The following is an 11,393-nucleotide window of genomic DNA, read 5'->3' as shown; positions in this document are numbered from 1 at the left end:
AAAATTCTTGTAATTTATTGTTTCTAAAGGAACTATAAAGTTTTCAGTTGGTTCATTTTGTTTTGCAATTGAGTCTATTTTAGTACTCATTTAATTATGCTCTCAATATAGGTTTTTAAAAGACACAAATTCTTCTGAGAAGGTGAAAATGTGGGAAGTTTGTTTATTTACACAATTACTGAGTATTTCCTGTAGACCTACTATGTCCCTCAGAGCTGAGTTCTAGGAATTTAAGAATGCATTAAGGTACTACTCCATTTGTGGAGTAATTTGTAGGCTACAGTCAAAGATGCGGACAAGTAGCTATGATATTAAATAATTATTTCTATATGAAAGACAAGTAATTTTCAGTGGAAACAAAATCGTAGCGCTTTAGTCTGTCTAGGTAGCGTTTTAGCTGATACCTGAAGTATGAAAGAGTTTTCCAAATGTAAAAGCAAAAACTGTCATGTACCAAGGAAGGAGATGTGAGAACTTAGTACGTTCTTTTTAAGAAGGAGTTTTATGCCAGATGGAGCTGCGCTGGGTGCTACAGCTTACAGGTACTGTCACACGAAGCTTGCTTCTTCCTGGATTACATGTATTTTCTAACCTGCAGCATCCTTTTCCAAATTCAGAGTCTGCCCCTGAAAAATGATCTTGCAGATGAACACAGAATGGATATGTCTGTAGGTTGACTGGGTCTTAAAGTCTAAGGTAGGTAGATGGATGGATAGATTCGTTAGACGCCACCAGGAAAGTCACCATGCTTCTGTGGGAAAGTGTAAGTTGGGGGGACAGGCAAAGCGAAAGAAAGAATGTATGTTACTTTGGCAGAAATCGCCCTGTGGAAAGATGAGGTGAGGAGATATAGATGGTGACAAACATTAAATATTTTGGGGTGTGGTTTCTATTTTAATTATAGTAGAAGAGGAAATGGGTGTGAAATGTGAAAGAGGGGCCAAACGAAGCAAGCCTGGCAGCTGAGCTCTTTCAGGAATTTGTAGGGTTTTCAGAAAGATGATTTGGATGGGCTCAGGGCTTGCAAAGCTGTTTAAGAGGTGAAATTGGTAGGATAAGAAAAAGGAAAAATCTAGAATGACTTTTTCGATACTGGGAATCAGGGAATGACTCACAAATTTGTGGTTTGAGAAGCTGATTGGTAGTCACTGTGAGGGGTATATAACTCTCTCAACTTATATGAAAGTAGGTTGGGAGAGTTCAGAGACTATGAGATGTACTCCAGGCCCGGAACGCGGCGTCCTGCAGTGAATACCGGGTACAGAGTGAGTGGAACTTTTCTTTCCAGCCCATGCGACACTATTTTATTTCTTAACCTTTCCTGTAATACAGTCAGACAATTTAAACTTGAAGTAAATCTCAGTTTAACAAAACGATCTTATTACTTCACCAGTCAGTGTCTTAGTGGAATGTAAACCAGAGGCAGAGCGTGGGCTGGGGACATTGGAAGTGGCCAGACATTTCAGCTGTGAACACTTCCACAAGACCCCAAATGAATACTTCCTTAGAAATTTCCCAGGAAGTACGTATAGCACCAATTCATTGCTTTAAGCTTAGTCCAATGTCTCATGCCATAATTCTAACGCAATTCTAAATCTATCCTCAAGGTCAACCATATATTCTCCACAAGTAGGTGATAGAGAATTTGTTCTGGGCAGCAAAACACAAAAAGAAAACAACCTTGGATACGCCTCCATAGCACAAGCTAACCTGCCAAAAATTTTATTCTGTACTTTATTCTGGTTAGAATTTCAATTCAATCAAAAATTTCTTATTAGCCAATAATGAAAAAAAAAAAAAAAAGCAGAGAAACCCCTTCTAAGGACATTAAAAGTAATATGTGGAAGAAATTAAGCTTAGGTATTTTCCCCTGTGGTGTGTGGAGTAGGTGGGCTTGGCTTGTGTTTGTTTTGTTTAGCTTTGCCTGAGTTCTTTTGATGCAAAGGACAAAACAAAAATTTTAACCTGAATCTAATCTGCAGTTTTTGCATGTATCCAGTGGAGGGTTTTCAGAAAATGTGGGCATCTGCTGTGTAATTCTTCACCCTGAAGATTTGTTTGTACACTGGTTTTGTCCCCATCTGATAACTAAAAGATCTGATTGTTTTGTGTTTTAGTCAACATATTAGGGGCCGGGGAGATGGCTCAGTAGAATAAGTGCTTCCCTGGTGAGCGCAAGGGCCTGAGTTCAATCCCCAGTTCCGCCAAAAAAAAAAAAAAAAAAAAAAAAAGAGAGAGAGAGAACATGTTAAGTAAGTAAAGGTGTATGAGGACCAGTTAGTGGCACCTGGAATACCTGTGCTGCAGATTTACACACTGAACGTTATATGTGATGGCATATATAGCAGCGAGCTTTTTTACAATGACTGCATGAAAATAGAAATTGCCTGTATGCCTGGGGGGTGCTGAGGAGATCCGAGGGGAGCCTGGAGCACCAGCCTGGACAGGCTCCGCGCAGGACGGGCGCAGCCAAGCCCTGCCACTGGCTGGGGCTGTGTGGTCTGTGGCAGGTGCTGCCATGGCTCCCGCTGGTGGTGCCACCTTACCCGTGCACCTCCAGAAGATGCACTCCAGGGCCACAGCTACCTGCCATGGATCATGGAATACTTCCTCTTCCTTAGCTTGAAAGTGCAGTGCAGGACCTTCCTTCCCCTACCCCTCAATTTCCTGTAAGTTGAATAGGAGATTCTACACTGAGACGCTGAGACGATACCCAATACCCACTAGGGCATCAGTAACTCACATTTGACGGTACTTCTCAGCGTGCCTTCACACGTTTTCATTTGATTCTTAGTACCACACAGAAAGTATTTCCATCTTCAAGATGAAAAACAATAATAGCTCTAAGAGGTTGATCGGCTAACTCAAACTTGCAACCCCAGCAGGAAGATCAAAAATTTTGCAGCCTGTCACATGTGACGCATAGACCTCACTGTCTTCACACACAATTTCTTATGCGAGTCTCACAAAACTTCGTGCCAGAGCATAAGCTGCCCTCCACTCCCCGAGCAGGAGACCCCGGCCAGCGAGGCAGGGGTTTCTGTTCCAGCCGTCTGACTCCCAATCTGTTCTCACCTCCTGCCCAGGGCGCTGCTTGCCCGAGGTCTTCCTCTCCGGCGTGCCTCCCCACACTTCTGCCTCCCTTCTCTCCCAGCCGTTCTCACACCACTCCTGTGGCAGACATGGTTGTTAAGGGAACGCATCTCTAAGACTTTCCCCAAGGCACTTGCCGTGGGGAATATTCTGTAAAGTTTTTTGTTTTTTTTTCCTGACAGCTTTTCTCTAGAGTGCTGGTCAATATGAAAATGTAAAATGGAAACAGATTTGTTTTCTAGGGGATATTTCTTTACTCTGGACATATTTCATATCAAATATGTCACCAAAATGTAAGCAGTGCCAAATGCCGAGAGTGCTAAGCATGACACATACTCTCCCGGTATCCGCTCAGTGTGACGGGGACTGGTCGCTCACAGTCGCTGCGAGCTCTTGGTGACACAAGGGCCCCGTGCTCTCCTGTAAGCAGCGCACGTGTCACGAGAACGCGGGTGATACTGCCCGAGGGAAGGGCAAGGGCTCACCGGCTGGCACCTCTTTCAAACTGTGGCAGACACCTGCGGGTTTTCAGGGCACAGCTCCCAGCTGAAGCAAGCCCACGCCTTGGGCACAGCACTTGACTTTGTTCTCAGAGTTGTTCTTGCTGGCTCCGCGCGGCCAGACCTCAGTCCAGAGGAGCAAGTGCTTGGAGACTTGCCTGAGCTTCTCCGCTTATCTTTCTGGACTCCTCCCTGCTTGCTCTTAGGATTGCTGAGGAAGGTTCTTTCCGCACCTACGTAATTTTTTGTTCAGTCCCAGAAGTATTCAGTTGTTTCTAGGATAAGTTAAAGGAGTCTGACCAATTGGGTATGTTTACAGTTGTGGGAAAGAGTTGCTTAGACAGAACCCGAGCAGCCAGTGTAGCCCCTTTTCTTTCTATTTCTACAGCACTTGGGTTGCACTCCTACTCCATAGTTCCATTGATCGTTTTTTTTTTTTTTTCCTAAATGATTCCTTTTTAAGCAGTTGGATAAAGAGCAGCTGAGGACATCTCAGAAAGATTTTTTTTTTTTTTTTTTTTTTGCGGAACCAGGGATTGAACTCAGGCCCTTGCGCTTTCACAAAGATTGTTGACCTTTGCACTATAAACTAACTTGAGGAAAAGCCATTCAGCCTGACCAGAAAAAAATATGGGGTGAGCCTATGGATAAGGGTGGAACTAAATTTTAAAAATCTTTTATCTATTCATTTATTACAGGGTCTCACTATGCAGCTCAGACTCACAGTGATCCTCCTGTTTTCAGCCTCCCCAGAGTAGGGATTACAGGCGTGCACCACCACAGCTGGTTTTGGTGGCCCACACGGCCTGCCCAGGGTTCTGGGCCCAGCACAGTATGCGGTACCAGGGATCAAGCCCAGGTCCTTGCGCTTGCCAGGCAGGTGCTTAGGCCGTCGAGCTATCTCCCCCGCCCAAGTGTGGAACTATTGTTGCTTGATGCAAATGTGCACACAGAGTATTCATTTTACCTTGTTTTTCTGACAGCCAGATACATTGACTGGCATTCAGATTCGTAGTTGGCTGGTTTCCTGAGAGTAGATCCTGCCCTCACAGAGGCTTCTTCCCACCGCCATCTTTCTGCTACTTTCAGCAGTAGGTCTTTTCCCTTTGGGACAAAGAAACTGCTTACAGAGAAAGTAAGCGATCGGAGCTCTCGGGAATTGTGTTTGGTTATAAAAGCATCCTTCAAGGCGCAAAACCTGGAGTCTGTCTAACTGCATCTGGTTATACTACAGCTCTAAAAAAGGATGGGAGCTGCACCTTCCATTATTTACTTATTCATTAAGCATTTCTTGATTTGTTCATGTGTTAAATGTTTAGTAAGATCAAGAACTTCTCACAGTCTGGCTGAGATCCACTGTTAAACTGCTCAGTCATGAGGCAAAGTGGTGAGAGCTGGACAGGATATGACGAGCACAGGGAGAGGATGTTTGAGCAGGATTTTAAAATGCCAGACTCACTGTGGTCTCTGGGATCAAGTTTCTCTTTCAGAGTTGCTCAGGCTTTATGCTCTGGCAGCGGTAGGCCTTCAACTATTGTCGTACAAGGGCAGCTCGGGGCGAGGCATGCATTTGCACAGGGAGCCTAGAGGAGATTCCAGGGAGAAGTCTGGATCAAAGTGGTGCCTAGGGACGAAAGAAAGAAAGAAGGGAAGGAAAACATATATGTAAATACACAGGACAGCTTCGGTAATTGTACTGATGATTTCTACTGGTCTGTTGAAAAGAACAGTTAATGCTTAAAATTTTTTTGACCAGTTTTGCTTGCCTATATCTGGCAATCTGAGCAACTAATTTGAAGACAATGATATGCAGTGTGACAACTATTGCTGAATTCCTATCATTTTGTTTGGTGGAATTCCGTATGGTTTCTAATGTTTTATGTACTACTTTTTATTCTCTTTAAAAAGGAAAAAAAATGAAAGGTGTGGCGGTGCACACATGTAACCCCAGTGCGGGGGAGGCTGAGACAGGAGGATCACTACGAGTCTGAGCTGTGTAGGGAGACCCTGCACCAAATACACAAAATTTTTTAAAAAGGAAAAAAAAATGATGTCTTAGTGTAAAAATATGTTTTTATATATAGGAAAATCTTATAAATGATTTTATTTTATTAGAATGAATTGAGATTTGGAATTTACAAATATAAGGGGCCGGCCAAATAGCTCAGCAGATTAAAGCGCCTGCTTAGGCAGACCAAGGAGTGGGGAGTTTGATCCCCCGGCCTGCCCTGCCGGCCCCGCCCCTGGGGCAGGCTGAGATGGCAGTTGAGACTGGGTGTGGTGGCGTGTGTTTGTAAGCCCAGCTCTTGGGAGGCTGTAAACAGGAGAATCACTGAGTCCGATCTATGCAGTGAGACCCTGTACACCCTATAAACCCTGTCTTAAATTAAAAAAAAAAGAATTTATGAATATAAATGACAATGTTTTTCATTTACACACACACAATCATACCACAAAATGTGTGTGCATGCATTTTTTTCCCCCACAAAATTACTATTCTTTTTCACAGCATTACTATATGTGCAAATGCTGGTTGTCTTAATTTTTAAAAATTCTATTTAGATCTTAATTTGTATGATTTAAAAAATTTTTGAAGCTTCGTCATATGAGCTAGAACATATGATAAGCACCCCATGACCAATCTGTAAGAAAGCTTAGAAATCAACTGTTCGCAAGTACTTTTTTTTTTTTTATAGTACCAAGGATTGAACTTAAGCCCTCTGCAGTGAAATACATTCCCAGACTGTCTAAATTTGAGACAGGATCTTGCTTCGTCACTAAATTACCCAGGCTAGGTTTGAACTTGTGAGCCTCCTGTTTTAGTAGTCCCAAATGCTGGATTGACAGGCAGGCACCACCATACCCAACACAATATTTTTTATAATTCGAAAGAGCATATTCTATTCCACAAACTCATAACTCTAAATTTTTAGTTTTAAGTGCTTCATTAATACTGGAGTGATATAGAAGTGCTGAAAAGTAATGATTCTAAAAGAATGAGAGGATCTGGGGAGAGAGCTCAGTAGAGTAAGTGCTTGCCTGGCAAGCGTAAGGGCCTGAGTTCAACCCCCGGTTCCGCCAAAAAAATAAAAAATAAAAATAGAAAAAATGAGAATTGATCATCAGAGTTATTTGGATTACAATAAAATTAGATTTTGGGAGTGGGAGGCAGGGGCAGAGAGGGTACATGTACTTAAATTTACTTGGGAGGTAGATGCTGGAGGCTCACCCTGAGTTCCAGGCCATCCTGGGCTACATAGTGAACTCAAGGCCAGCCTGAACTACACAGTGAGAGCCTTTCTCTCCCCCCACCCACATTGACACATTTGCAGATATACGCCTTTACATAAACTGCCATCGCTGTAGAGGTTAGAGGTCACTAAGCCTCATAACGACAAGAGCGCTCTCTGTCTGTCTCACTCACCTTGTCTCTGGTGCCTGACAACTAACAGACCCTCACTCTGTGGCTCGATGGATGGCTCACCACTTCAGATTCCTTTAATATTCTTTCATCTATGAAATGCAGAACCCAAAACTAATAGCAAACTCTTAGCCCAGCGCCAGACAAGAAGTGTCTGGTGCAAACCGGGCTGACCTTGCTGAGATGCGGGCTTTGGACTGGCCGTCGACTCCCTGAGGCTGTTGGAATGAGCGCACGAGTTACCTGTAGCTCTTCCTGCTTTCTTGCCTTTTCTTGGGCTAGTCCTTGGATAGCTGAGATTTCGCAGCCCCTGTTCCCTGCTCCACTCTAGTTTGTTTTTTACAGGAGCCGTAGGAGCTACCTGTCTGCGCTGTACCTCCTTGTGTTCTTGCCCACAGCTGCAAAAAGGGCCTTCTTCCACTTCTTTTTTGTTTTTTTGGTGGAACCAGGGATTGAACTCAGGCCCTTGCGCTTGCCAGGGAAGCACTTATTCCACTGAGCCATCTCCCCGGCCCCACTTCTTCCACTTCTTATGTGGCAAGAAGCCATGCTCTTGTCATATCCTGTAGTTTACTAGTCTGTGGCTTAGGTGTAAACCTCTGTCCTTGTCGTTTAGAATTTGGCCTTAGATAGTCAAAAATGTCTGGCCCTTAAAATTATTATTAGTTTTATTAATCTGTTTCAAACTTTATTCCCAGGCTTCTCCAGCTTAACTGGCTGCAAAGAATGAATTGTAGGGGCCGGGGAGATGGCTCAGTGGAATAAGCGCTTCCCTGGCAAGCGCAAGGGCCTGAGTTCAATCCCCGGTTCCACCAAAAAAAAAAAAAAAAAAAAAAAAAAAAAAGAATGAATTGTATGTAAGCAAAAACTGAAAAGAGCTGCAGCATCCAAGGGGGTTGGGCTTAAAAAAAAATTAGAGATCTAGATTTTATCAGATCCATAAACAAAAACAATTTTAAAAAGCAGTCATAATATAAAATAGCAGCTCCCAGTGATTTCTTCCAAGTCTGATCTTTTTCAGAAGCTGCCTTAGTTCAGTTTGCCTCGTTCTTAGAAGCCTCATCAAAATTCTCCACAAGATCAGGAACCTCGTCATCCTCTTCTCCATCAGCAAGCGGGGCTTTTCCATCCTCAGATTGTCTGGGCAGAGCTTCAGCCAGCCTCCTTAAGCTGGTCAGACTGTCTGCACCAAGCTGGTTCAAGACGCTGGGCAGCATTTCTGTCAGTGGTTTCGTCTCAGTGTGGCCTGTAATGGTGAAAGTGTTTGCTGCCAGAGATGCCTGGACTTTTGGGTTGCTGAAGTGGATGATTCTTCCCTGGTTTGTAAGCATATTCCCCTCTTCAATACCAGAGATATTGCTTACCCCTGACTTCTTTAATGAGCACTGAAGTTCTTCATCATCTGCTGTGGCTCTTCTGTGAACCACCTTCTTCTTTCTGTGAGCAGTTCCTTTTCCACCAAAGCACACTTGTGCCTGCAGATTGGCGAGTTTTTCCTGGTTCATGATAGTTTCTTTCATCTTGTCGGAGCAGATATGGGACAGCATGGGGGACTAGGGCTGGCGCTCAGGGGGTCTCGGGTGGACCAGCTGAGATTAGGCGCACACATGCGGCGACCCAAGATGGCAGCTAGAGCTGGCATTAAAATTAAAAACCAGAACCTTCGTGGCTATTTTCTCCTCTCTGATTTTTTTTTTCCTTTTTGACACAGGGTCTCCCTATGCAGTTCAAACTGGCCTTGAGCTCACTTTGTAGTCCAGGTTGGTCTCGAACTCACAACAATCCTCCTGCCTCAGCCTCCAAGTGCTGGGATTACAGGCATGTGCCACCACACCCAGCTCCCCTCTGAAATATTTTGATGTGTAGCTTTGCAAACCAAAGCTAGAAAATGTTTTGTTCTGTATCATAGCTACTCAAAAATGTAAGAAGCTTTGAGCTGCAGCACTCCCAGCTATTCTGGTTGGTTTCTGCTCTATTCCTCAAGTAATTTACTGGGAGTTAAATATCAGAAAATTATTCTGTATCTCAGCCTCCACATCAGCAGCTTACTTCATGAGGCAATATCTATCAAAGTTAGACCAAAGGTGGCCAATAGCAGCACTACAGTTCACCACCACTTCTTTTTGAGAGAGTCTCCCGATGCAGTTCAGGCAGGCCTTGAACTCATGATGGAGCCCAGGCCTCATAAGGCCACCTTGTAATTGTCATTCTGGGCTACTACTGAAGGCATATGAATTAGAGGGGAGAGGTAGAATTCTCTTTATTTACAGATTATGTTATGGTATCTCTGGAAAAAATTTTTATTTTATTTATTTTATTTTACTTTTTTATATTTTAGGGAAGGGTCTACAGGGTGTTCAGGGTCTCACTACTAGATCAGACTCGTAATGATCTGCCTGTTTACAGCTTCCCAAGAGCTGGGATTACAGGCACGTGCCACCACGCTCAGTCTCAACTGCCATCTCAACGTGCCCCCGGGGGCGGGGCCTGCATGGCAGGCCGGGGATCAAACCCCTGGACCCTGTGCCTGCTTGCAGGTGCTTTAATCCACTGAGCTATTTGGCCAGCCCTCTCTGGAAAAAATTTTAAAACTCAGTGAAAACTACCAAAGTACTGAATAGAATTTATTACAATAGTGGGGTCTAAAGTTAATACATGGAAAGCCATAGCTCTCACATATAAAAAGACTTGCTGCTTGGAAGACCCAAAGACCTCTCTCATAACTGCAACGGAAGTACCTAGGCATAAATCTAATCAGTACAAAAGGACCAAGACGTGTGAATAAAAGCTTCCCCGAAGAGACAAAAGTAGATAGGGACTAAGTGTAACGCTGAAGCATTACTGACTATAGGCAGAAAGTCGCCCCATTAGGCAGTATCCTTGTTTTTGAGCTGGGCTCTTGCCACGTTGCCTGAAGTGGCCTTGACTCACGCTCTGCCTGCGTCAGCCTCCCCAAAAGCTACCGTTACAGACGTGCATCACCAGGCCTGGCTGCAAGACATCTGTTCTGATAGCACATTCACTAGTCTTTATTTCTTGAAGCTTAACAAATTGATTATATATTTTATTTGGAAAAACAACTGCACAGAAATAGCCTGGAAAAATCCTAAAAAAAGAAAATAATAAAGGGTAACTGACATTAAACCAGCTGTTAAAACAACTCTACAAACCCCTCTCTGTAACTAGAAGAAAATTGTATTGACAAGTGAATAAACAGACAATTAATTGAATGTAACAGAAAATCCAGAAATAAACCTAACTGCATATGGAAATTTAGATTTGGATGAAGGCAGTATCTGAAATGAGTGGAAAAATATAGACTTTTTAATGCGCAACACTGGGACAACAAGATAGCCAAAGGGGAAGGTGGGTTCTTCTGAATGCCACACGCCGGCTAAGCCCAAAGAGGCTGAGGACGGAGACAGTGTGGGCACTGGAAGGGAACGTGTGAAATCCTCCATAACATTCAGAGACAAGTTCTGGATTCAGGGGACAGCTGGGTTACTTCGGCTGTGATTTTTAAAATTCTGCATGGCCAAAAAAAAGACCCTAAAAGCAACATAGAAATACAAGTGATATTTGGAAAATAAATATTTGTAACTCCTTTCATAAACAAAAGGATAGTCCTAATATCTAAAGAACTTCTATTGAAAAGAAAGCCAGTATTTTAAAATTGGACATATGACATATCATACCATCTTTATTCTGCCAAATAATGAATACACACTTTAAGAAAAGTAAACGTTGGATAAATACTTCAACACTAAATTTGCTGAGACACCATGAGGTTAATACGAGTCGCCTTTGGCCTCCACAGCTCCAAGAATGAAGCTCAAAGTGCAGAACATCAGCTTGCAGATACTTTTCAGTGTGGCGAGCTGCTGCCTGGGTTACCTGGTCACTGAGATAGCTGCCCATGCACTGTCAGTCTCTTCTTCAGGGCCAGCAGCATGACACGTTGTCTGTGACATATGACATCCTCTAGGGTACCCCGAATGAGAGTAGCACCATCTTTTGAAAAAAAAATTATACTATTTTTCTTTTCTTGAAGTGTACATGCATTTTTTTTTTTTTTTTGGCAAAATGTGTATGGGAGATAGACAGACAGACAGATGGACAGACACAGAGACATGGAGACACACAGAGAGACAGAGGTGATGGGATAAAATCAAATGGCATTGAAAGATACAAAAAGATGCTCAACTCACTTACTATTAGAGAGGTAAAAATTAAACCCACATTCAAATGCCATCTCTTCCCAGTCTGACTGGAAAGCCCTCAGGAGTGTCACGGTTGGATTCTGCTGGCAAGGCTGTGGGGCAACTGGCACCCCACACTTCACAGATGGAGGTTACAGCCTCAGAGGAGGGCATCTGTCC

The 11,393-nt window shown here is 43.4% G+C and overlaps 1 pseudogene; it reads right to left on the bottom strand.

The window, feature by feature from the left end:
• Positions 1–8,048: 8,048 nt before the first annotated feature.
• On the bottom strand, positions 8,049–8,534 carry LOC101589441 (annotated as a pseudogene).
• Positions 8,535–11,393: the final 2,859 nt, after the last annotated feature.

The sequence above is a fragment of the Octodon degus genome, unplaced genomic scaffold, assembly GCF_000260255.1.
Source record: "Octodon degus isolate 3935 unplaced genomic scaffold, OctDeg1.0 scaffold00100, whole genome shotgun sequence".
Taxonomy (NCBI): Eukaryota; Metazoa; Chordata; class Mammalia; order Rodentia; family Octodontidae; genus Octodon; species Octodon degus.
This window is presented reverse-complemented; position numbering and strand designations above follow the sequence as displayed.